Raw genomic sequence first — 25,412 nt, forward strand, 5'->3', positions numbered from 1 at the left:
AGTCATGGGAAAGAAATCAAATCTCCAAATCCCTAATATAATGGTAGGGTCACTACATAAGATAAAACACAACAAATGAATGCAATATACATCGCGTGATCACACGGGAAAGTGCATCGACAGGGTCTAATAAGGAAAATTCATGGGGAGATTAACAAATCACAACCATATCATAACCTCAAATGCTTGAGGTGAGCAGAGGGGGGCCCAAAATTTTGAATACTCCCAAAAATTTTGGTGTTGTTGTAGAGTCTACAAAAATTGGTGAACCACTGGTAGAATCCAACATCTATAGTTACGTCCTTACAATAGATCTACTCTTTGAATGATAATGCAAGGAATCATTAAATAGACACCATGGGTACCTCTCACGTTACCTTGAAATTTACAAATATGCCCTTCCTTCGTGTCTCAGCTAGGTCATGGTAGTCATTAAACACAAAATTAGAAGTTCTCACATGCCATTCGTCAATGATGATGCAGAGAAAAGGCAGAGGGCTTATTATATTTAGAATTTTAAAATAGTTTTTTGGTGTTGCTTTGCTTCCACTAGGCCTGGACAGTACCCCAACAGAGTCATTTTAGTAAATCACAAACATTGCTTTGCTTAGAGCGAGCCTGTTCAGTTCCCAACAGAGTTGTTGCATTACCTCTCTGTGAAAGAAGCCTTTCTCAATCCTTTACCCTTTATTTAATTTTAGTTTCTTTCATGTGAAATTGGAACTTATTATTAGATGTTTATGATGTCAAGGTAGATGAAGGATCCCGATTTATTTCACAGGACAGAGAGGTTTTTTCTTGTTTAATAGAAACTAAAATATGTTCTAATTTACATTTTATCTCATGCCAAGATTCCACATCTCATCTACAGTTAACATGTGAACCATGAAAACAAGTTATTGAGATCTTCAAGATCATGCTAAGCATAAGATTCAAGTTATGGGTATAGGTCATTCAAACTGATTAGGGTTCCCCACAAGTAATTCGTTTGTATTTTCCTTACTAACAAGTTATACTCGTAGGAAAGATGTCCAGGACATGAAATTGATGACCAGTTCTAAGAGAGGCTACCTATAGGAGTAACCACCACAACCACACATAATCATTAGGGTTAGGGTTTCAACATTAGGCTAAGGTGACCAGGGAAGCTATTCTAGGGTTTCAACATGTGAAAATAAGTCAAATATAGCTCCCTTAGGGTTTGGGAATGTGAAAACGGGTGTAAGAAATCTATTCATAACACCAAAGGTTCGAAGGGCTCTAGTCTCATGAATTCTCATGTAGTGGCATGAAACATAGAGGAAAAGGAGAGGCTAGGGCAATGGCCATTGTAGGCCATGCAAGAAGACAAATGTGTGATGTAATGCAGAAGGTGGGACTATAGTACAATGAAATTATATTTAAATTCAAGGAAGAAATCATCTAATTTCAATTAAAAGACCAATGAAACACATATGTAGAGATTTCATGAATGCCATGCAGCAATGAGCAGTGCAAGAATATGACTACAAGCTTAAATTCCTAATGTCACGCAACAACTTATCACCTATGATAAAGAAAACACAAGGAATATCTAAACCATAAAGGAAATTCTAAGAAGCAAACCTCAACAAAAAAATTAATAAGAATAACCAAAAACCTAACTAGTATAAACCATAAAACCCTAATTTAACCACAGAGGAGGCCGGGTCAGCTGAAATTGAACTTCTAGTGCAACCATCAAAGTAATTCCGACGTGCAAGAACAAATATGTCAACAATTAGAACTGGTATGGATAATTATGAAACAACAATAAAGCTTACCTTTGAGGCATGCACAAGAGAAAGAAATTCATGTCTACTTATAGGAAAATGTGTCAATAAAGACTGTTCAAGCCAAACTGCAATCCAATCTTGGTAAATAAAATTATAAACATGAAAACCATGATCATCCAGCCAAGACACACATCCATTCATGCTTAACTCTAAATTCAATGAAAGTGAGGCAAGATGTTGCCTACTTGTAGAGACATTTTCCAAATAAGATCCTTTAATCTAGCCAAAAATCCCATCATGATGTTGAGGATGATTAACTTGATGACTTTGGAAATAAGGGTTTTCGACAAGTGTAACTAAGATACTAGAGGATTCAATCGAAAAACCTTAATTTCAAAAACCCTAGTTTGAAGTCATCTATGTATTTCGTCAAGGATGTGAGGACCTGACATAGCCATTAGTGGGAGCTGAAGTGCTTCACCATCCTAAAAACCCTCTGAACCTTCAAATTACAAGCCATTGAATATCAATTGTTTCTTGAGATTAATAGGTGAATGCATATGATCATCATTAGCTGTGATAGGACAACTATCAGTGAATATATTGTTGATTTGATCAGATGTTCGAACACCGATGGAGTGGCAGTTCAACAGAATATATTCTTTAGATTCCAAAGAATGGGATGAATCAACTGGAAGAGTCTTAGGAAAGAGAAAGGTTAGGTGATTAGTACCCCTACATATAGTGGATTGTAAGACATCACATGCTTGTCCCTCTTCACAATTCGTACCGGCTGGGCAATCGTAAAAAAGATTTGAGATAGTGGCCAGTGTACTCCCTTCCAAAAACAAATTAGGGTATAGAGGTTGATGCATATCAACTTATAGGGGATGGAAAGCATTTCCCAAAGAAACATCACTCAAATAAGAGGCTTTCCAAGATGATCTTGCTTTCAACAAGGTGATGAAGAGAGAAGAGTGGGGCACAAAAACCCTAATTTCAGAAATCCTAATTTGACTTGGTTCAATGGTCTCATCAGGATCATGAGAACCTAACATAACCATTAGCGGAAGCTAAAGTGCCTCAACTTCTTGGTGAGTCCCGAAGCCTTAGAAAGGTGAATCATAAAATATTGGTTGCTACGTAGGATAAAAATATGGATACAAATGACAATCATTAGAGGCGTGAGCGAATACATTTTCGATAGAATGACAATCATTGAAGCCACTTGGAAATCCCCTGGTGAAAATTCCATGTAATAAAATTTAATAAAGGAAAAATAAAAACCACGGTTGATGGGACACTTATTCCAAGTTTAATTTTGGGAAGGACATCCTAGTGTGGGTGTTCATGGGTTTATAATGGCTAAGGAAATTGACAAAGGCAGTTGCTAAGGATTTGGAAAGGAAAAATGGAATTGTTGGCACAATTTATGAAACATGGAAATTAGGAGAAAAGGAAGGTGAAAGGCCACATGTTGTACGTGAGGAAGAAAATGAAGGAAAATAATGGAAAATGAAGAAAATAGAGGCCCAAATGATAAAAAGGCTTATGAGGATCAGTTGGTACCTTTTTATCAGTGTTACTTTTTGTCAGTTTAGTTTTGGAGCTCTCCCATTATTCTGTCTCTCTCTCTCACTCTTGGAAACACAAATTTTTATTAGAGCACTTTGGCATTGGATCAAGAAAGGAAAAGAAGGCAAGAGGAAGGAAGGAGCAAGCAAGGAAGAGTAGGATCAAGCATCTACAACATGATTCTTTGTAGGTATCAATTTGCATGTGCGTTTTCCTTGTTAGATTTGGTATGCATGGTATTGCATGTGGTTATTTGTTGTTATGGCATGGGTTTTGCTAGGTGTGACAATGTTTTCAACTTAGCCTTGCAATTTTTGGATAACAATGGGGTGACAAGGTTCTCATATTTTGGTTGAGTTGGATTTCCAGATGGATTCGAAGTTGAGTGAGGTGGATCTCAGAAAGAAAGAACACATGGCCTAGTGGTCCCTGAAATGGATTGTGGATTGCGATAAATCCACTTGCCTAGTGACCCCTAAACTAGAGTGTGGTTTGCGGTAAAGCCAGGTATTGTGTGCCTCGGTGGGCCTAGGAATACTTGATTGGTTAATGGCAGGATATATGTAAATCCTAGAGGTGGTTTCCCTTGATTAGGCCTAGGAATCCTTTCCAGTGAATGGTGGGATATACGATAAAGCCTAGAGGGTGGAGTCTCAGTTTAGGGCCTAGTGATACGGTTTGTATTGCAGTAAAGCATGAGAGACTAGGAGGAAAGAAAATTCCTCATGGTGTAGGTGGAGAAATCTGGTGGCATCTACGCTTGTTTTGGCCTAATGGTCTGGTGGAGATCATGGTAAATCATGATATTACTGTTTATTGTGTTGGCCTAGTGATCTAGTGGAGATTGTGGTAAATCTTGGTTTCTATTGATAAGGTTGAGGTGGTTTAGCCTCAGGATTCCCTAGTTGGTTCCTTTGGTTTGAGTCCCACATTCATGCTTGGAATATGGCACGAGGGTGATTGGCTGAAGAGAGATCTTGCTCAACCAATCTATGGTCGGGTGGAACATAGCTGTCCCATACAGGGTTGGCTTTTGAATTCATTAATAATAGGCTCTTTCCTTGGTATCTTATGTGTAAATGTATTGGTTTATATGTGTATTATATGGCTGATGTATCCTTAATATTTCTGTTGTTATTAGGCTGGTTATAAGCATGTATTACGACAATGATGATGTATGGCTCTCCTCATGTTTTGATTTGTGAATGAATGAATGATGTATCTATGACCTAATAGATGATAATGCAGCTAATGATATAAGGGAACAATGCTTCTTAGTAATTCTCAGATAAGTATGAGATCCCTATGCTCATGTATGTTGTTTAAACCTGTAGATTACATATTTGTGACATGTTTGATGAAATTCCTGTCATGGATAGTATGGGTCTATTATATACCTTGTTAATGTTTTTTCAAATGTATAATTGTTCTATTATGTAAATTCATTTCTAAACCTATAATTGACCTCTGGGCAATGACCTAGGCTATGGGCCCGAAAAAAGTGGCACAAATCCCAGAGTTGCAGACACAAGTCTAAGGAGAAAAGTCCCCAAACGCATGCATGCCATGCTGTGAGATCATCTAGAGCCTCCCAAATGCACCCTTGTCCATATCAAGGGAGCATCCAAGGGTTTAGTGGTCTAAACACTCACTGGGACCTAGGCGTTGGTCAGGAGAATGAATGGGATGCATTTTGGGATTCTTGTAGCAGGTGTAGAAGGTCTGGTATGGTGTGTTTCCATTGATTCCACTTCCTTAAGTTCACCTAGGAGGTTGAATCCCATAATAGTAGCCTCTCGTCACATATTTACCCCTGTTGTTTGGTTACTTGGGTAGATGTGGGATGAGGGTGTTACGCCACCAATTCTAATAGGTTGGGTATTTGGGACATAAATCTCTTCTTGGATTAAAAGTGAAGATGAATCAGTGAGAGAACGAATTGAAATCGGTCGAGATGTAAGGTTTTCTTCTTCATCTGTTAAAGACTGTGGATGGAAGAGATCAAGAACAAGAGATTCAACATTCTTAGAATATGATTGTGGAAAACCACCCTCAGGTACATGACTATAACCAACATCAGAAAGATAAAGTTCTGAATGATTTGAACAAACTTCTGGTGTATTGGAAAATAAATCAGAGTATAATGGATGAAAAGGTTCCGATGAAGGGGAACCAATTGCACCATAACTCACATCCTGCATATTAGTGTCAGCCAGAGGGGGAAACAAATTTGTGTGCATTTTATGCTCCATGAATTTGATGGGACAATCAAATCTTTCTGACATAAGACCCAAGTCATTGCCAACAGGTGAATGAAGTTCAGAAATGGATTTAGACACATATTTTATGGTCTTGAGGTGGGTTTCATCTACAGGAAGGGACACTACATCAACAAAATTTTGAGGTTCAAATTCAACAGGATGTGTGAGAGCTTAAAAAGCAAGACAAATTGACTAATTTCCCTGTAAACATTTTTCATCATCTAAACCATTTACGACCAAAATTTCCATGGGTAAACAATTAGGAGGAGGATGAGAAATATCACAAGTAGTAATTTCCTCCTCAGAGACTTGGGGTTGTTCCCGACTCAGAGATATAAGAAAGACAAGATTAGGGATAAGATATGGACAATTTGTAACTTGCATATTATCATGATGATCATCATAATCAAGATTTGTTTCATATTTAAGGTGTTGAAGAGAAACATAAACCAAACATTGAAATTCCTCACTCAAATACATCCAATCAACATCTCTCTTTGGGAATTCACAAAAAAATGAACAAACCTAGTGGCACAATATTTTAGGGATTCTTTAGGTTTCATTCTAAGCTTATTCATCCTTTTAAAAACATATTGAAAATTGTACCTATTAAAGGCTTGTTGTAGCTTACTGATGAGTTGCTAAAATGAATTGATGGAAGCTGCAGGTAATGTGTGGCACCAATTCTTAACATGAACTTCAAGCGTCAGGGTAAACAACCTTCCAATAACATATTTACAATGTATTATGTTAAAGTGATAGAAATGAAGAACTTGAAGAATGTGTCCCAAAACCATTGTTCGACCCTAAAACCAAATTTCCACTGTGGCAAGTGATAGATTATTTCCCCCAGGACTGAAAGTTAATATTTTTAGGAAAACAACTAGGGATAGAGATTCGAGATGAAGCGATTTATAGATATGAGACTAACTGCAGGCTCCAAGGGCTCATATTATCATCTTGCCCTTATTCTAGTACCAAATTTTTTTGGCGGGATGGAATGTATTGCCAAAAGGTAGGGGGTCTCCTCAGTGTGAAGTCCCAATTAGACCTCACACTATTTGGGATAGGATCCCCATCCAATATGTGGGCCCATATGCCAACATGAATGTTTTCGCTCTTGGATGTTAAATGAGAAGGTGTCAGAGTGGGGACAAGAATGAAATGCCAAGACAATGAAAAAAAATCAACCCAAGATTGACAAACTACATAAAGAGGTACAAGAAAGTCTCAACATCAATAAGAAGGGGTATGCCATGAGAGGGATTGGTGAGACGAAATCCAATGAAACATAAATGAACATGAACATGCCAAAGGTTAATTGCAAATTATTTAACAATAGATCACCAACATGGAAATAAATAATCAAACACAAAATTGAAGGCAAACATACATACAACAACTATGAAACAATCCATAACATATTACATGTATGAATGGACACATACAAATGTAGTGAAAATATCAAACAACCAATATAACCACTATGAACAAGCATGGGAATCAATTCTATAAATGAAGAACATATTACTATTACTACTGCAAATACAAGTAAATATCTTGCAATTTTTCAAAGCCCAACAATGGAATATGGGTTGCTCATGCCATTTCCTAACGCAAAACCAAGCCTCACTACAACTCACTCTATTAGTTGTTAAGTGTTGAGTGCCTCTAGCTCTCAAGCACGAATCAAATATCTAGTCCTAACCTACACTCAAGTGCTAAAAGGCCTGTTGTCTAGGTGTTGGCTTGTATGGGCCTGACCTAGGTTAGGAAGAATTATTTAGCCCAACAAATCCTACAGCTACCGGACCTTTTTGTAACAGTATGCGGAGCGCGGACTAAGGTCTCACTCAAGGTAGTAGGGGAGGGTGATGGAACCAGGTTTCCACACCCTAGGGATGTCTAGGTGTGGTCTGGAGGTTTCGCGCACTGGTTTATAGCTCCGCGCTGCTCGGTCTTCACTTAGATCCAGCTAGATTATTTCTTTCTTATTAGTGCGCATATTTTATTAGATGAAGTAGTTACCAATTACCAAGGTCTTTAAGCAAACATTGAATCAACACAGTTGATTCGCGCATAAAAATGAGCCCAGATTTACATTCATTTAAACCATAAACAGATTAAATCAGACAGATAGTATGATAGCTCAGAAGAAACATAGAATTCCAGAAGAAACTTATCTTTATTTTCGCTTTATCTTTAATACATCTAGATCTGCCCTACACACTCAACTATAGGGGTCCGCACACACAATTATGGACTTTCCAGGCCTTTGCGCACACAACTGCAGAGCCTCTACCTACTACCCTTATCCCTCTACTCGGGCTTACAGACGCTCTCAATCTTCCTACTTCTAGTACCCATTACATTTCATCCTCTCCAAAAACTACCTTTCCCTCATAGAGCCACGTTCTATTTATACCCTTCCTTGGCCCGCATCCCCTGTGCGGGCTGACCCTATTTACATCCCTTTACATTATTTTCGGGTGGACTAACCTTTGACTCAAACTATTACCATTCGCACTCCATATATGTCAGAGATTTTACAATAATTTAATCCTACTTTTTGGGCTTTCTACCCCAAAACTGTTACGCGAGACCTCTGCTACCTAACGGTCCCCCAACACAATCATCGTGACTCATCCTGAGTCACTCACTGGTGCGGCTAGATGCTCTACCTTGGCTTCGCGGTTCACCTCCCTTTGAGTGGCGCTCGTCATCCTGCTGCTCCTTCATTGTCTTCTGCAACGCTTCGTCCAGCTCCTGCTTCAGTGTGTCTACCCCATCTTGCAACTGATGATGCTCATTCTGCTCTACTTGGTTAACACAGAACACTCCCCCATAGGATTTTAGTATGAGCGGGGAAGCCGTATACGGAACCTCCTGGTACCACCGCAACTACTTCCGACCTTTGTATCTTCTCTTTGCACTATTTGCCACAGCTTGTGTTGCAATTTTGCAAGACCCTGGCTGTTGTTTGCAAGATCCCAATCCTCGAGGGACATCAGAAATAACTTAGTAACTGCATTTCTACCCATGTTCGTCGTCTATCCATCCTTTCGTTGTTTTGTTGTAGTGCGCCGGCCTGCCCCTGGGTAAGGCAACAGCCTCTGACCAATTCTGCTTTGTGTTCCCTCTTTGTCGGGTCATCGCCTACTGGTGAGGTTGCAGGCTATGGAATGCCCGCAACGGTCACCCCCATACTCCTTAGAGAGCCCGACCTTTCCATTGGCCAGCTTACTATCTTTGGGCACATGCCTTGTGCCATGGTAATGATCAGTTCCATCTATGTTGCCAAAGCGTAGTTTACGCAGGAGAGTCCCTTCAGTGATTTATAAGCCATGCGAATTTCAAATGCACTGGTTGTCGTCAGTTTCAGTTCGTGTAACTTGCCCGTGTAAAACCTGTGGCAGCTCGTTCCATAACTTGTTCGTACTGTTGCTCATAATTTTCCGCTACCCACTCCCTTTTTACATAATGCAGACATCATGTCATGAATAGTGATAAAAACGGTTATTATTCTTGTTATCAGCGCATCCGCAGAATCCCTTCTGCGCAACCGCAATCCTTGTGTTTGGTCAAATGTACGCACATGGTAGGACTCGCGCATCTGTCCGCCAGGCTGCTTTATCATCCCACACTCTCTTTCAACTGGGTGGAGCAGGAGACTAAATTCTGAACAGCCAGGCAGGAAGTTGGCCGGCCCGTGGAGAGCTTTAGGCGATTGCCATTAACTCTTCCTGGGAAGGGGTCTCCATTGAGTTTAGCCAGCTGAACCGTGCCCCCATCAGTAACTTTGACGACATAGGGTCCCAACCAGTGCATGTGGAGTTTACCTGGGAATTTTTTGAACTTACTGTCATAAAGAAATACTAGATCGTTCTCCTTGAAGGTGCGCAGCTTGATATGTCGATCATGCCATGCTTTCTTGCGCTGTTTCTATACCTGTTGATGGAAGCCAGCCAAAAATCTATCTTCCTCTAATTCTTCGAGCTGTGCGAGCCTCTCTTTTAATGCCCCGCGGTCTGCCATATCAGTGATTGCCACGATCTGCAGACTAAGAACAATCTATTCCATAGACATAATGACCTCCTTGCCATAGACTAAGCGAAACAGTGTCTAGCTGGCCAGCTTCTGACACATCGTTTGGTATGCCCATAGCCCAGCAGGGATGCACAAATCCCAGTTGTTGTGTCGCGCATTACAAACCTTAGTCAATGCGCTTTCCAAAATTTTGTTGAAGGCCTCGACGCTCCCATTTGCTTGCGGATGGTAGGGTGTGCTCTGCTGGTGATATATTTGAAATTCCTCAGTGAGTGTGCTAATTGTTTCATTCAGAAAATGCATTCCCCTATCACTCATGAGAATTTTGGGGCAGCCAAACCTAGTCAGGACGTTCCCGAACAAAAATTTTATTGCTGTCGTAGCCATGCAATCCTTAATTGGCTATGCCTCGGCCCATCGGGTCAAATATTCGGTTGCAATGATGATATAACGCACACCCATCTTTCCTCGCGGTTCAATAGGCCCGACGAAGTCAATCACCCATTTCTCAAATGGCTGAAGCATTATCTCTGGCTAAAGTGGTATTTCATCCCGCCGTGACGGTTTGCCTGTACATTAACATACATTGTAGGCCCGATAGTATGCTTTCGAATCTTGATGTAGGGTGGGCCACCATAATCCGGTGCAAATAATCTTCTGGGCTGTGGCGAGGCCCACATAATGTCCACCCGCAACCCCTCCATGTGCTTCGGCCAAGATCTGTCCGTGCTCGAATTCTGGTACATATCGATGCAATATCTCGTCGTTGCCCATCTTTTAGAGATGGCCTACAATTATGGTAAAGTCTACTGTGCGTATCACTAATTCCTTCTTTTGTTGGACAGAATACCCCTACGGTGCAGTGCCCGTGGTTAAAAAGTGGATGATGTCTTCAAAGTGGCCATCTGCAATGCGCATGACATATAACTGGGCGTTTGGGAGTCCCTCCTCTAGGCTTGTTGGTTCTTCACCAATTTCAATTCGAGATAGGTGATATGGTCTTGCATTTAGATGTCCTGACTTTACAACAACCTCAAAGTCATATTCTTGGAACAGTAGAAACCATTGGCAGATGCACCTCCCCAACATAGGCTTATTCACTAGGTATTTGAGCATAGAGTGATTAGTGTACATCTTAAAATGTCTGCCGATCAGATAGTGATGGAACTTTTGGAGCGCATATACCATCACCAATCCCTCTCGCTCAGTAGTATAATAATTATTTTCTGCTTTGGACAACCTACGACTTGTGAACGCAATCGGGTGATCAATTCCTTCCGCACCTTCTTGAGTGAGTACCGCACCCAACGCAATACACAATGCGTCGAAATGTACATGAAATTCAACATCCCACTTTGGAAAGACCAAGATAGGGGCCGATGCCATCTTTTCCTTTAGCGTTTCTAGGTTTTTGTTGCATTCCTCATTCCAACAATATGTAGCATCCTTCTTCAATAACTGTTCCATTGGGGCCGTGATCTGGGCGTAATTTCTTATAAACTTCCGATAGTAGCCCGTGCATCCCAATGTAGCGCGTAGTTGCTTTACACTTCGCAACATTTGCAGATTGAGTATGACAATGATCTTTGTTGGATCCACCATCAGTCCTTGCTTACAAACCACATGGCCTAGAAAGTTCCCGAAAGGGACGAGGAAAGTACACTTCTTTAGGTTGAGCGCAATTTGGTGCTGGCAGCAGGTATCTAGCAGCAATCGTAAGCTCGCGACATGTTTCTTAACCAATCTAAAAATAGTCTAGTCATCTAGGTAGACTTCTAAGAATTTGTGGATAAATTCTTTGAACACGACTACCACAATACAGGAAAATATCGTTGGTGCATTCTTCAGCCCAAAGGGTATTACCATATACTGAAAGCAGCCCCATTCTGTGGCAAACATTGTCTTGCTATGATCCTCTAGTGCAATATTGATCTGATGGTACTCGGAGAATCCATCCGTGAAGGAGTATGCTTCTTGCCCGCCCACATTTTCTAGTACCTCATCCGTAATGGGTGTTGGAAACGGATCATTAACACAAGCATCATTGAGTTTTCACAGATCTACGCAGATGTAGATCTCACCCTTATGCTTCTTCTCCTGCACCACCATAGGACTTACCTAGTCGGACTCCTCAACTGGTTCAATTATTCCTGCTGCCGGCATCTTGTCCAGTTCTTCGCTGACCTTGGCTTTTTATTTTGGATTCAGTCAATAGGGTTGCTATTTCACTGGCTTTGTATCTGTCTTCAAAGTTATTTTCATCATTCCTAAGTCTCCTAAAATCCCTTTCAGCTCCGTAATATTTGTAGGGAATAAATCTCGGTATTCGCAGAGTAATTCAACGACTTTTTCCACCGTGGCATCATCCCAATAGTCCCCAAGCGTGGCGTATTTCAACTCTTCTTCTGTTCCAATATTTACGTGCTTTGTTTTCAAGGGTGTTGTGATGTCTGGATCTTCTACCTCAGGACCGCGCACCTCTCGATTCCCTTCGGATTCTGGTATGTTGATGTTATGCGGGTCATCCTCATCATCTTCTATTTTTACATTGTAACATGCTAAGGCCTGGCTCAGCTATTGTGGCCAGTCGGATGACACGACTTCTTTTGGTTCCGGCAGTGTTTTGAATATGGCGGCTTTTACCAACTGTAATGCATCTTCCACAGTATCCATCCATTCATCTTCAAAGAGAAATGTTGTTAAAAACACTTCGTGCAGGATATCGCACTTGCCGGTGCCATGTCGGAGCTCTGTTTCCGTATACCAGTTCCTTGGAATGACATCCAGGGTATGATAAAATAAGTGCACCCATTTTGGTTGAGGCTCCGCACCATAAGCTTTGGTCCATTTTCTCAGGTGTATGTGCGGATTCTCTCGTCCATCATATTTCTCCGTTATTCAGAGAGTTGGCTTCCCAAATCTTATCTGCATCATGCACTTACAGCTTCACCAATCTTCAAAGGTTCCTTCATGGGTACCCAACCATCGCTCCGGTGTCGCACACAATGTCCATTTGAGCGCATCAAACCATTGGTACTCTGGTACCGTGCTTTCGAATTCAACCAAGAATTCATCCACTTCTGTCAAGCCATCATATAATGGCAGTTCACGATTCTGAGCTTTAATGCAACATAGGGATTTCGTCATCATATTATAGTGTAGCGTGGTCACCCCGTTCCCCTGTTTCACCATCGTTCGTCTTCTCCGTCTGAATCACTTGCATACTCCCATGAGGGTCTCCTCTCCTCCTTTTTCCCATGTACCACAACCTTGTAGATACAATCCAATGCATTGTCCCTTTCATTGTTGTGCACAGGTTCTATGTAACGTGGTCCTTCTGTGGGATCTAGCGGAATGACTACCCGGAGCGACTTCTTCTCAAATATTATCTTCCTCTGTTTGAGGTCAATAACCCCATTCATGTTAGTGGCCCAGTCTATCTCTAGCAATGCACGATATGGGCTACTTTCGTTCATGATTTCAATAACTTCGAAATCCGCTTGGGTGCTTGCGCCATCAATATCTATTGTAATTTCTTGCAGCTTACCCATGGGCAAGATCTTTTGTTGATTGGCCATCCGCAATTGAATAGGTGACCATTGTAGTGTAGGCTTACCCATTCGCTCCCACGTCTGTTTAGGTAATATGTTTGCATCCGAACCTAGGTCCAGAATGACTTGATTCATCTCGTAGTCACCAATCTGAATTATTAATCGCATCTCCTGACCCGTTCGTGACACATGTCTTCCTTGTTTCCGGACCGCACGAGGTTCACGCCACCCCGTGCACCTATTAATCACTTCTTGTAACCCTCTAACTACCCTGTTGTCGCGAAGCAGTTTTATGCATGTCTCTAAGAAGGTAGTCAACATTGAGGAATCCCTATCCAGCTCAGGTCGATCCCTACTACCTTGGGTAGAGACAGCCATGAAGCTTTCCTAGCTTCCATATTGGTCACCCCATCATCCTCTCCTATGGTTTCACTGCTCCATAATACCATGTTTATCTTGGGTTCGTCGTTGCGTGGTTCAGATCTCATCATCTACACGTTTTGCATTGTTGTAGGAGGTGCTGCCTTTTTGTCGCGGATCTGTGTTATCAACATGGGGCAATCTAGCAGCTCATGATCGAATTGCTCACAATAAGGGCATGACACTTGGATTGGATTGGTACAATCCCGTGCGTAATGTCCTGGTACCCCATAGTTGTAGCGGATTAGCTGCCCACGACCCCTTCCTAGTCCCATTCCACCTAGTCCTCGACCGTGTCCTAGGAACCCATTGCACGCAAATGCCACAGCTGAATCCTAACCTCACACCCCAATCTGCATTCTATAGGCCAATGTCTGGTCCATCAACATTCGATAAATACGACAATCTCTTTCTTCATGACCCACCGATCTAGAAGTTGCAAAAGAGCTGCTGGGGGGTCTGGTTGTATTTTGGCAATAAATGATAGTTACCAGTGTTGTGCTTCCCTCCTATCTGACAGATTGTGCACTAGAGTGGGGCAATCACACTCAGTCCTGCCTATACCTTTGGTCGCAAGGGTGTTGGCCCCCTTGTTACCACAAAATTCACTGAGATCAGATAGTGGTCTTTATTGTGTCCTTGGCCTCTACACTTTATACACCATACCTCTTCTCGGACTTCTGGGTGTGGTGTTTGGTCTTGTTTTAACTTCTGTATTTATAAACATATATTTTGGACCTGTGCTTGGATTTTCTAAACTCCCAACCCTGGGTCCTATACTGGGGTTTCGTGCAATTGCATTGCTGCCTCTAGCGCTTCTTCTTGGGTTGAGATCTTCTGTTGTGACAAGGCCGACTTTAGATATGGCGTTAGTGATGCGATGAACCAAGCTGGGTGATGTGCATCCATCAGGGTCATCTTGGCCTCACGAATAGTGCTTTTCAAAATTTGATCCAAATCCCATGGGGTCTCACCAGGCATCATCATGATTTATTTGAATCCCACAACCGATTGTGCTTCTGACTTAGGCCGGCTAAACTCCTTTTTCAATTCAGTATGGATATCTTCCATCCCCATTGTTGGGTTGATGCTCGAATACTTCATGTACCATGTTAGCACGTGATCCTGCAGTGCGCTAACTAAGATGGATTTCTTGATATTATCACCTGCGACCTACTTCATGTTCCATACTGATGTTAGTACAAACCAAAATTGTTCTGGGTCTTCGCCTCCTGCTCCTTTGAACACTGGTAACTGAATCATGTTCGCCATAGTTACCCTTGTTCGTCCCTAACCCTTTTGATTTCCTGATGCTCTCTTCTATCGAATCCCCACACTTCACACCAGACACCCCTTATGTAGATCCTGGTCTCGGCAACAGAACCATTTTTTGGCTCATATGGGTCTGACCCAGGTTAGGAAGAATTATTTAGCCCAACAAATCCCGCAGCTACCGGCCCTTTCGGCAACAATCCATGGGCGGACTGAGGTCTCACTCGAGGTAGCAAGGGAGGGTGCTAGAACCAGGTTTCCAAACTTTAGGGATGTCTAGGTGTGGTCTGGAGGTTTCGCGCACTGGTTTACAGCTCCGCGTTGCTCGGTCTTCACTCAAATCTAGCTCGATTATTTATTTCTTATGAGTGTGCTTCTTTTATTAGATGAAGTAGTTACCAATTACCAAGGTCTTTAAGCAAACATTGAATCAACATCGCTGATTCGTGCATAAAAATGAACCCAGATTTACATTCATTTAAACTATAAACAGATTAAATAAGATAGATAGTATGACAGATTAGAAGAAACACAGAATTCCAGAAGAAACTTATCTTTATTTTCACTTTATCTTTAATACATCCAGATACACCCTGCGCACTTAGCTTCAGGGGTCCGCACACATAGCTGCGAACTTTCCAAGCCTCTGCGCACATAGCTGCAGATCCTCTACCTACTACCCTTATCCCTCGACTCGGACTTATAGACGCTTTCAATCTTCCTACTTCAAGTACCCATTACATTTCATACTCTCCAAAAACTACCTTTCCCTCATAGAGCCGTGCTCTATTTATACCCTTCCTTGGCCCACGACCCCTGCGCAGGCTGACCCTAATTACATCCCTTTACATTATTTTCGGGTGGACTACCCTTTGACTCAAACTATTACCATTCGTGCTTCACATATTTCGGAGTTTTCACAATAATTTAATCCTACGTTTTGGTCTTTCTACCCCAAAACTGTTACGCAAGACCTCTTCTACCCAACACTAGGAAAATCCTCTCTGCAGACAGAGACGATCCCTCTAGCCCAATGCGTGGAACTAGTAACCTATGAGAGAATCTACTAGACACTTTCCTAAGTTACAATCGAAATAGGAGAAGAGGAAGATGACCTACCTCGTTCTGATGCTATAACATCCTCTTTTGTTGAAGACCTCAAATCACTTGTGCCACAAGCTCAATCCTACTGCTCACAACATTTGAATTCTTGCACAAGAGATCAAGACACAACAAAGAATGCAAGTACAAATAGCGTAATCGAAAATAACCTACTTAATAGATCAAGGAGCATTAAGATAAATGATGCATTAACATACACATTTATAGAAAGTGAACCAGTAGCTGTATATATCAATAGAATAAACGAGGAAGCATACAAATAAGCCTTGAAGTCAATAAGATCTCCTTGAGTGAATTTCTAAGTCCGAGATCAAGCTCTCTAAGCACTCCTTCTCCAAGCCAAATGAGTAGCATATAGGCACAATCTCAACATAAGGGTGCAAATAGCCAAAGACCAACCATTTGGGAATGGGAAAATATGAATATATAGATAGGGAAAGGGAGTTAGGATCTCTCCAAAGATAGGAGAAGGCCCTAATCTCAAGGAGGTAGCTCATAGGGATAAGACCAAAAGGCCAAGTTGAGAGAACTTGACCTCATCCATGCTTAACGACCTCCAACTCATCATTCTGGAAGCCTCTAGATCACGAAGCTTCTTGTCCTCTTTGGGAAAAATTTACTTTCAAGGATCATCATAGGTATCCAAGCTGAAAGCGCGCTGGCAGCGCAAGACTAGTAAAGTGCAGCTAGCGACCATCATGGGTAGCTAGTGTTAGGGGAGTGATGATCCTCAAATTAGGATTTTAGAGCCCTTTTCTTTAGGAGAAGTTCAAGGCATTTTTCTATAAGTGTTTTAGGGAGGATCTGAGCTACATATATGGATGAGTACACTATATGATTTCCATGTTTCAGGAACTTCAGGGTATGCCACAGGGAAGTACGGGGGGTGTCACAAAATACTATGTAACAGATGCTCCATAAAGTATGAAGGCAGAATAGGGAGTGATGGTTGAGATGCTTTACGAGATTTTGCAAGGATGAGAACAAACACTATCTGGAGACCTGCAAATCAAGGACACATATACATATACATATACATATATGATATCAAAACATGAATCCACGATATGGACGCAACCATTTGGATAGTAAGGACTATGGAAAATATCCACGACATGGGCACAATCATCAGAATAAGAAGGGTCATCTGTAAATCTAAGATCTAAGGTATGGACGCAACCACCCGATATAGAAAGATCATCATAAATGTAAACTCCCACGGTATGGTCACAACCATCCATATAGAAGAAACACTTGTACAATCATGAACAATACATAACTCCACACATCTTGAGTTGTATTAGACAAAACTCAGGGTCTTGGTCCATCCCAACTCGATCAAAGTATGAATTCTAACATGCGAATAAATGTGTCGAAGTCAAACATGCTGGAAAACCTCCTGATTATTGGCCAATGATGTGGACTGTTAACAGGCACGAGATAAACCACCAGTAATGACAATGGTTCTCAAAGTACGACAGTAAAATCCATGAATCTAAAAATGAAGCTGAAGTCGAACACTTGTGGAATCATCTGATCGAAGGCCAATGATGAAAACCTATCGTCGGATGCGAATAACTTTCCATTAATGCATGCAAGATCTAAGGTACTAAAAGGGAGTCTCTAAGTCATCTTCCTGGATAATGGGCTGAAGTCGACAGGAAGTGACCCATGGAAGGAGGGCCATGATGATACCCCCATCATCGACACGAAATGAGGAATAAAGTGGAATGAAATGAGTAATATCCAAGACTGCAACAAAGAGTTAGACAATGTATAGGTAACAAACTGTAGATCAGACTTCTCTTGAACATATCGGCGACACGAATTCGTAATGTGGCATAATTTGACTCAACATAGAACCATGGGTCATGATGACAAAATGTAATAGTTAGATGAGAGGAAAAATGGATCACCCAAACCTGTAAGGACAAGTGACTGAGCGAGGATATCCCAAACCTGACACGAGATGCAGATGAGTGTCATGTTCAAGAGCGACATGCTACCTATACAAGAGATGTTTCACTTTCACTTTTTCCCCACTATTTCTAGCGAGTACCTCTTTATTTTTACAAAATATTGAAGAGGATACCATATGCTTGTCATATAAGTTCACGCTTCTAATGAATCCATCCTAGAAAGTTTTACGAGTCCTAGGAAGGAGAAACTCAAGTTCGTCATGGTGAAGGGTCTTTCATCGTTTAATTTTTACAAGCCTGATGAAAGAGTAACTCGGTGTATTTTTCATATTTATAGAGTTTGAAAAAGAGACGAAAAGGAAAACTCCATCAAGTCCCTTTTCGTAATTTGTCTCTCGAACCCTAAAAGGTAGAAAACAATATTCAAGAGAATCTCTTGACCAAGTTGACCAAGGTGTTCCTTTTTCATAAATAGTCAATCCCAACCTAAAAAAGGGGTAAACATATACTGAGATGAAGTTAATTCATTTAATTTAATGAGTTCAAAAGGACAAGTACTGGACAATATTTTCATTTTTCAAGAGTCAAAAAAGAGCTTAAAGATGAATCCTCTTGGAGAAACGAGTGGTATAAAAGTATAGCAACTGATTCCAGTCATGATGGAACTGCTCAAAACATGTAAAGGTCAAGAGGATGGATAATAAGACCATTCATTGTAGATGTTCCCTAGGCAAGGGTAAAACAACCAAGTGAAAGCATATGATTAGCTGAAGAGATGGTGACGCTGGAATAAAAAAACCAAGGCTTATCTGGCAAAAATCAGCTGATAAAAATGACAATCATGAGATGTAAAGTGGGAATGGTTTCATTTTTACACAATATTGAAACATGAGAAACTATGCGTGAGTATATTTGAATATGATTTCTTTTTTTCACAAGCTTGAAACAAAAACAAACTATGCTTGGGTTTGGTTTCATTTTTACAAAAGCTTGAAAAGAAAAAAAACTATTCTTGGATTTGGTTTTATTTCTACAGAAGCTTGAAACAAAGATAAACTATGCTTGAGATAAGTTTGCATGCCCCCATCATAAAGTCTCAATTCAAGGTACATGCACCCCAAGCTTCATTTCATTCACCTAAGTAGGCTACTGGTTACTAACAGGTGGATGGAATGAAGGTTCACTTGCGAGATCAAGTGAAAGAATTGATTGGGATTTTACGAGATATAATCAAATACTTGAATTGGAAGGGGATTAATGAGATTGACATAAGTAAAGGAACTATGATCATGGGACCTATTTCATTTTTTAATGAGGTTGACATAGTAAAAGAACTATCCTCATGGATACCTATTTCATTTTTTAATGAGGTTGACATAGTAAAAGAACTATCCTCATGGATAGCTATTTCATTTTTTAATGAGGTTGACATAGTAAAAGAACTATTCTCATGGTAACCAATTTCATTTTTTAACGAGGTTGACATAGTAAAAGAACTATCCTCATGGTCCCTGTTTCATTTTTTAACAAGATTGACACAAGACAAAGAACTTTGCTCCAAACCCTTTATCATAGAATAAAAGAGGCCATCGATTCCAAGAGGTTCACATCAGATGGGAGAAAAACACTCTAGAAGGGATACATATCCAGGGATCCAAATGAAAAATCGGGATCAATGCCCCCAGTACATGGTGTACTACATCACCTACTAGATCATCAGTAGATGCGGGCATGGAATAGGTGGCCATGTAATTAACATGTGGCAAGGGTGATACTGCTTGCACATAAGAACCATCTAGGGATGATGATTGATGGAGAGTTGATTCAGGACCATTGAATGTAAGCTGATCAATGATAAAAATGCTTCCTTCATATGGGAAACACATCACTCGAAACAGGAAAGAGACAAGAGTTCCCATGGCGTAAACATAGTCACATCCAAGGAGTAGATTGAAATCTAAAGGGCCTTGGACAACCATCACATCTATATAGATAGTCTTTCCTCCCAAATTAATAGGTAACTTAGGAAGGATCCCTAATGGTTGACGGGTTCCTCTGTTAAAAGCTAATATATTCTAGGTGACGGGGACAAGCTGAGGAGAACCTAAAGCTTGCCAATAAGTTGAGGACAAGATGCTAACAGATGCGCCTTCATCTATGATTGTGCTAAGTACGACCATATGGTAAACCTGTACTATAATCTATAAAGGCGCATAACACAGAAGACAATACCCTTCCAGTTGACTCAAATCAAAAGAAGTGACTAAAATACTTGGAAGGGGTGTCGTAGGAACGTGAGAGCTTCCCTCTTGTGGAAAGGGAACATGAGAATTTCTCTCATGCACCTCGGAAATGGGAGGAATTCCCTCCAGTTAATTTGAAATTGAAGAAAACAGAAGAAATTGAGCAGTACAAGGTTCACTCTCTACCAAAAAGGTATGGTTAACTGAAGGTAGAGTAAAGTCTAACATTTTCTCAACTAATGGTTGGTCGAGAATGGACTCACGAGACTCACTTTCAGAGAGAGCAAGGTTGACAGAAGATGGCTTTTAATCAATCACTTGATCAACTAGTAGAGGATTAGGGCAAAGCTTTTGATAACCAGCCGAAAGACAAGGCTGGGAAGCAGTAAGGTTTTCCAACTCTTTTGAAGCTTCATCCAAACAAGGACAAAGGTGAATGGGATGATTATCTTCACACAACTTACAAGGAAATTTGACTTTTCTTTTTTTCCCATGGACTTTATTATTACTAGTTGAAGGTTTATGACTAGCATGATCGCCAGAGGATGATGACAAAGGTTGATGTGAACTTGTGGACCACACTTCTAAGACCTTGGGAATACTAGTACAATTATGAAGAAGTTGGTCACCCTTACATAACATGAAAGGGAATTTTACCTTTCGGGGTTGGTTTGAAGATTTTTCTACATCAGTTGCATTGGTAACAATAGTTTTTTGGCTGTCCCCTTAGTTATTTTGCTTCTTCTTCTTCGTCCTCTTCTTCTTCTTCTTGGCTTACTGGTTACTAGAATCTAGACTTTCACCAGGCGAAAAGGAAGAATGAGGTAAAGAAATAGGCGAAGAAGGCAAGGTGTCAACTTTAGGATCAACATTAGGTTGATGTTGTTCAAGTGGAGGAGAACTCGGTTGAAAATAATTTTGGACACTCGGAATCACCGAGGTCGAAATTAACCAAACTAGTAGACCAATAGTTAATCCACAAAGGGCCAACGTTGCCATATAAGGAGCACCAGTATTTCGAAAGAAGGAAAATGACTAGGATTCCTGTCAGAGGGGTTTCCTTGATTGGTAGGCTTAGGAAATGTTTCCATTGGTATCAACCTAAGATCTACTAAGGAGTATTTCCACAGGAAGGATGTTTTTCCGCAATCAATCAATTGATTTTAGAACTTTAACAAAAATAAATCAAAAAGGGGTAATCTAGGAAAAAGGGTTTACCAAGTGTCCATGATCCGCTATATACACCTTAGCTTGAACCAAGGACTTAACGTATGATGAACGATCTCCCTAAATTTTGTGTTTAGTGTATCACGTTTACAAGGTGACAGAATCAGTTACCTGTGGATAAAGGATAACAACCTAGTGGGGTCTCCTAATATATACTTGACAGTACGGGGAGCACAAGTCCATGTTAGCGCTATCTAATGCATAAATGTTTGATGAGAGCATATCTTTATACTTATCATACTGAAGTGTCTCCTATATACCTGAAAGTACTAGAGAACCTTCTATATACTTCTATACTAGGATAGGATTTCACCCCGGGATACATTGCAGAAAGTTAGCGACAAATGCTATGTTTAAAGACGTTGGAACATGTCTCTAGCCTAGACCTCTAGATATTTGTGTTAAGTTCCAAATGCTCCATAGGATAATTGAGGTAAATTTTAATTTTATCTTCAATCAAGTTTCGGTTTTAAGGCTCAAAATGATATCACCTGAAAACCTATGATGCAACTATATGAAAAATGGAAAACTTTTCATTTCAATGAAAGCTAGACTAATCAAGGGAATAAATTTCAATCAATATTGCATCAAACAACATGCCTTCTACTAAATTTCACTTTCGTCTTCCAAATGCAATGCCAAAAGTAAAAAATATTTTCACTTTTCACTATCCTAAATGCAATTTTTTCGAAAGAAAAATGATATTACTTCACAAAGAGGCACTTATATGAATTATGCTTTTCTTTTCATTTTGAATAATTTGATGCACCTAATAAAATATTTAGCTTTCAATCACCAAAAAATATGATCAATTTTCAATGATGAATCTCAAAAAATAACTTTTCAATGCAACTAATCTAATGCATTTTCACGAAAAATAAATTTCAAAAAACAAGCTAAAACAAATGCACAATGATGTTCTCAATGATTTCCACAGAAAACAACACTCAATCAGTTAGAAAAACCATCATCTCAATGACACCAACAAGCAATAAGCAATGGCCAATTGACTAGAAACCCTAGAACTCAGTTAGATTTCACTTCAAAGCGAATGAGACAAGTTTTGCTAGATAATAAAGATAATCAATCAAAGACACTGCCAAATCCAACCATACATGATGGAAAAAGATCTTAGGGGCCAAGACACACTGGATCCTAAGGAAGAAACCTTAAAACTTCTCAAATTCCAGGATCAACACCTCTTTAGATAGAAAAACCTGTGATGATTGGGTTATCAACGCTACTTTGCATAGCCAAACTGTGCTGGTCAAGGTCATCAACACTACTTTATATAGAAAAAGTAGCGATGATTCTCAGTGCCAGAAAAAAATGAAGAAATTTTTTTTTAGTGCGACTGTACAGGTTAAAAATCGCACTACCAACACGACTGCCACTCATAAAAACTCACACTGAGTGAGGAATATGGGAAAAAACAAAAAATATTCCACAAAAAAATTCAGAATTAGCACTCTAAGGCAGTAACCAGTGATGGTATAAACCCATAATAATGCATACAAGCCGATAAATCAATTGTTGGTAAAATTAGTCGAAGGATCTGATTGAAGGAATGGATGGAAAGGGTTATAGTTTCCCCTTCGGAGTCGCCATTTTGTTTTCTAGGAAAATCCTCTCTGTGGACAGAGACAATCCCTCTAGCCCAATGAGTGGGACTTGTTATCACCTAAATCTGCCTTAGGCTCAAAGAAGGCAAAATTCAAGGTAACCACAAACCACACTTAGTCTAGTAGCTAGCCCTACCAAAATAGGAGAGGGCTCTCTCCGGGTCATACTCAGGAAAATAAACAATAGGGTCTCAGATGACTCAAAATTGAATACTGATTTTAGGCTAGGTAAATAAATATGATAGAGGTATTTTGATGAATGACTGAGTTTTCTGGGATGTGTGGGACCAAGGAACAGCATGAGCAGAGAATTTAACTCAAAGACATATATTATTTGGTGAGGCAAGGCAGGCGGAAAGTCTAGCAATTATATTTCAAATAATATGAAGTGGAGAGATTGTTTAAGAGTGTGAAAAGGGCATAAATACATGAATCCTTTTCAACAGAAGAAAACATAGAATGTGAAAACTATCCCAAGGCAGAGCAGTACATTGAATTCTACCTTTTCTTACTCAGAAAGCTTTCACTGGAAACGAATATGAATGAAACTATGAAAGATAATGAAATACATATGAAACATAAAGAAAATACATTTGCTAAACTCACGCCACAAGGATCTCATGAACCAGAGCTGCAACCTTTCATTAACTCTCTGTCAAAATGTACAGTGAGTGACTGGGTTTCTCTCCCACAGTTTCCTAGAAATTCCAACCATTTACAAAATGACTCTCAATACAATAAATAAGCTTTGCCATGAGAAATTCGATAAACCTAGGAAATGAAGAGCCAACCATCAACAGTTACATTTAATTTTCTATGAGGACCAATTAGAAAAAAGTAAATATGAGCGTAGTTTTTTTTGGGTGGTTGTTCGCCTTCATTTGGCCACTTGGATAGAAGCCAAAAATGTTTTTTAAACTTTGCCTTTGATGCCAAGAAAAATGTATTGTAAATTAGCGGGCCCACTTGGAGAAAATTGCGAATCGAAATTTCGCGGAGCGGGAGTGATTTTGGCCTTTGGGTTTATGTGTGCCGCGCCAAAAACTGTATGCGTCGCGCCACCTTGGAGCTAGTTTTGAGGCACTTTATGAAGTCCAAATTGAGCACAAGTGTGCTTGTTGGAAAGCCCTGCCTGTCTACTTTCCAACCCAAGTAAAATTTCTGAATTTGGTGCCCATTTTCCCATCCAAAACTGAAATCTCCCAAGACTTCTTCATGTGTGTCAAAATAGGGGCAGAGAGGTCACTTTTTGGGTGTTTTTGACCTCCTGAGGACTCAAAACTGGCCCAAAATTCTTGGCCATGCACCAACAGTCATGATTTTCCATGAAAAATCCAAAAATGTAAACTTTTTGTCATTTTGAGCTCCCTGGCGAAAGTGCGCGCTAGGTGGCGCAGCGCACAGGGAGAAAAAACCTGTTTATTGTGCACAAAATTTCAAAATGAAAAAATGTGCCCCAAATTTCTTGAAATTTGGGATGCACCTTCTCTATCAGATTTCATGCTGGGCCAACGAAGCCTTGGCCAAGATTCAGAGCCGATCTTGCTCTTTTTGCCTCTTTTGTCTTTTGGTCACCTTCCTCAATTTTGCCTTTAGGCTCCTGATTCTTGCTTTGGAGCTCATGTTTCAGGCCATGTAATGGTGAGTCATGCGCCTCAACATTGCCTTTTCCCTATTAGCCTTCTCCACCAGCTACTCCAAGTGAACATTCACTTTCTCTAAAACATACTCCCGGTCCTCATCGCTTTGCTCCATAGGTCTACCTTGTGCTGCCATGATGTGTTGCCGGTTTTCCTTGATCAGTTGCAACGCTATCTCAGCTTGCCGATCCTCAAGTTGTTTGTTTCTCTGCTCCAGATATTTCATGTTCCATTTGGCTCTTTCCAAGTCAAGGGACAAGGCTTGAATCTCTGTTTGCTACTCTTGGATGATCTCTTTAAGCTGTGAACTTTGCGGATCTGTATCTGTATCATCATCATGAAGGAGAACGAATTCGGTCTCTCGTTCACCTGATGGCCCCTCATCATGCATTGGCTCCTTACCTCTATCTTGTACCTGTAGTGCTAATGTCCGAAGCGAGGCCCCTTCCACCCTTGGTGGAGATAACACTCGCTTTGTTGCTGCAAACAGACGTCTAGCGCCCCTCTGATAGGTGACGAATATCGGCACACTGGCGGTCTCATGGTGCTCATACTGATGAGAAGGTTCCCCTGTCTCAAATCTAGCCTCTGAAAGTCCCTGTGAAGCTCGGAAGAAGTCACGGGAGATGAAATCATCCCAAGTGATACCCTGTAGATCAAGCTGATGCACCACCAAAATCTTAATCAAAGGAAAATGATAAACACTGTTAAGTTGCTGCTGAGGGGTTTTATGCTGTATAAAGGTGGTCATCCTCTCTA

The sequence above is a fragment of the Pinus tabuliformis genome, chromosome 1_2 (assembly GCF_031772625.1).
Source record: "Pinus tabuliformis cultivar Carrire ecotype Pingquan chromosome 1_2, CPIR1, whole genome shotgun sequence".
In the NCBI taxonomy this organism is placed as follows: domain Eukaryota; kingdom Viridiplantae; phylum Streptophyta; class Pinopsida; order Pinales; family Pinaceae; genus Pinus; species Pinus tabuliformis.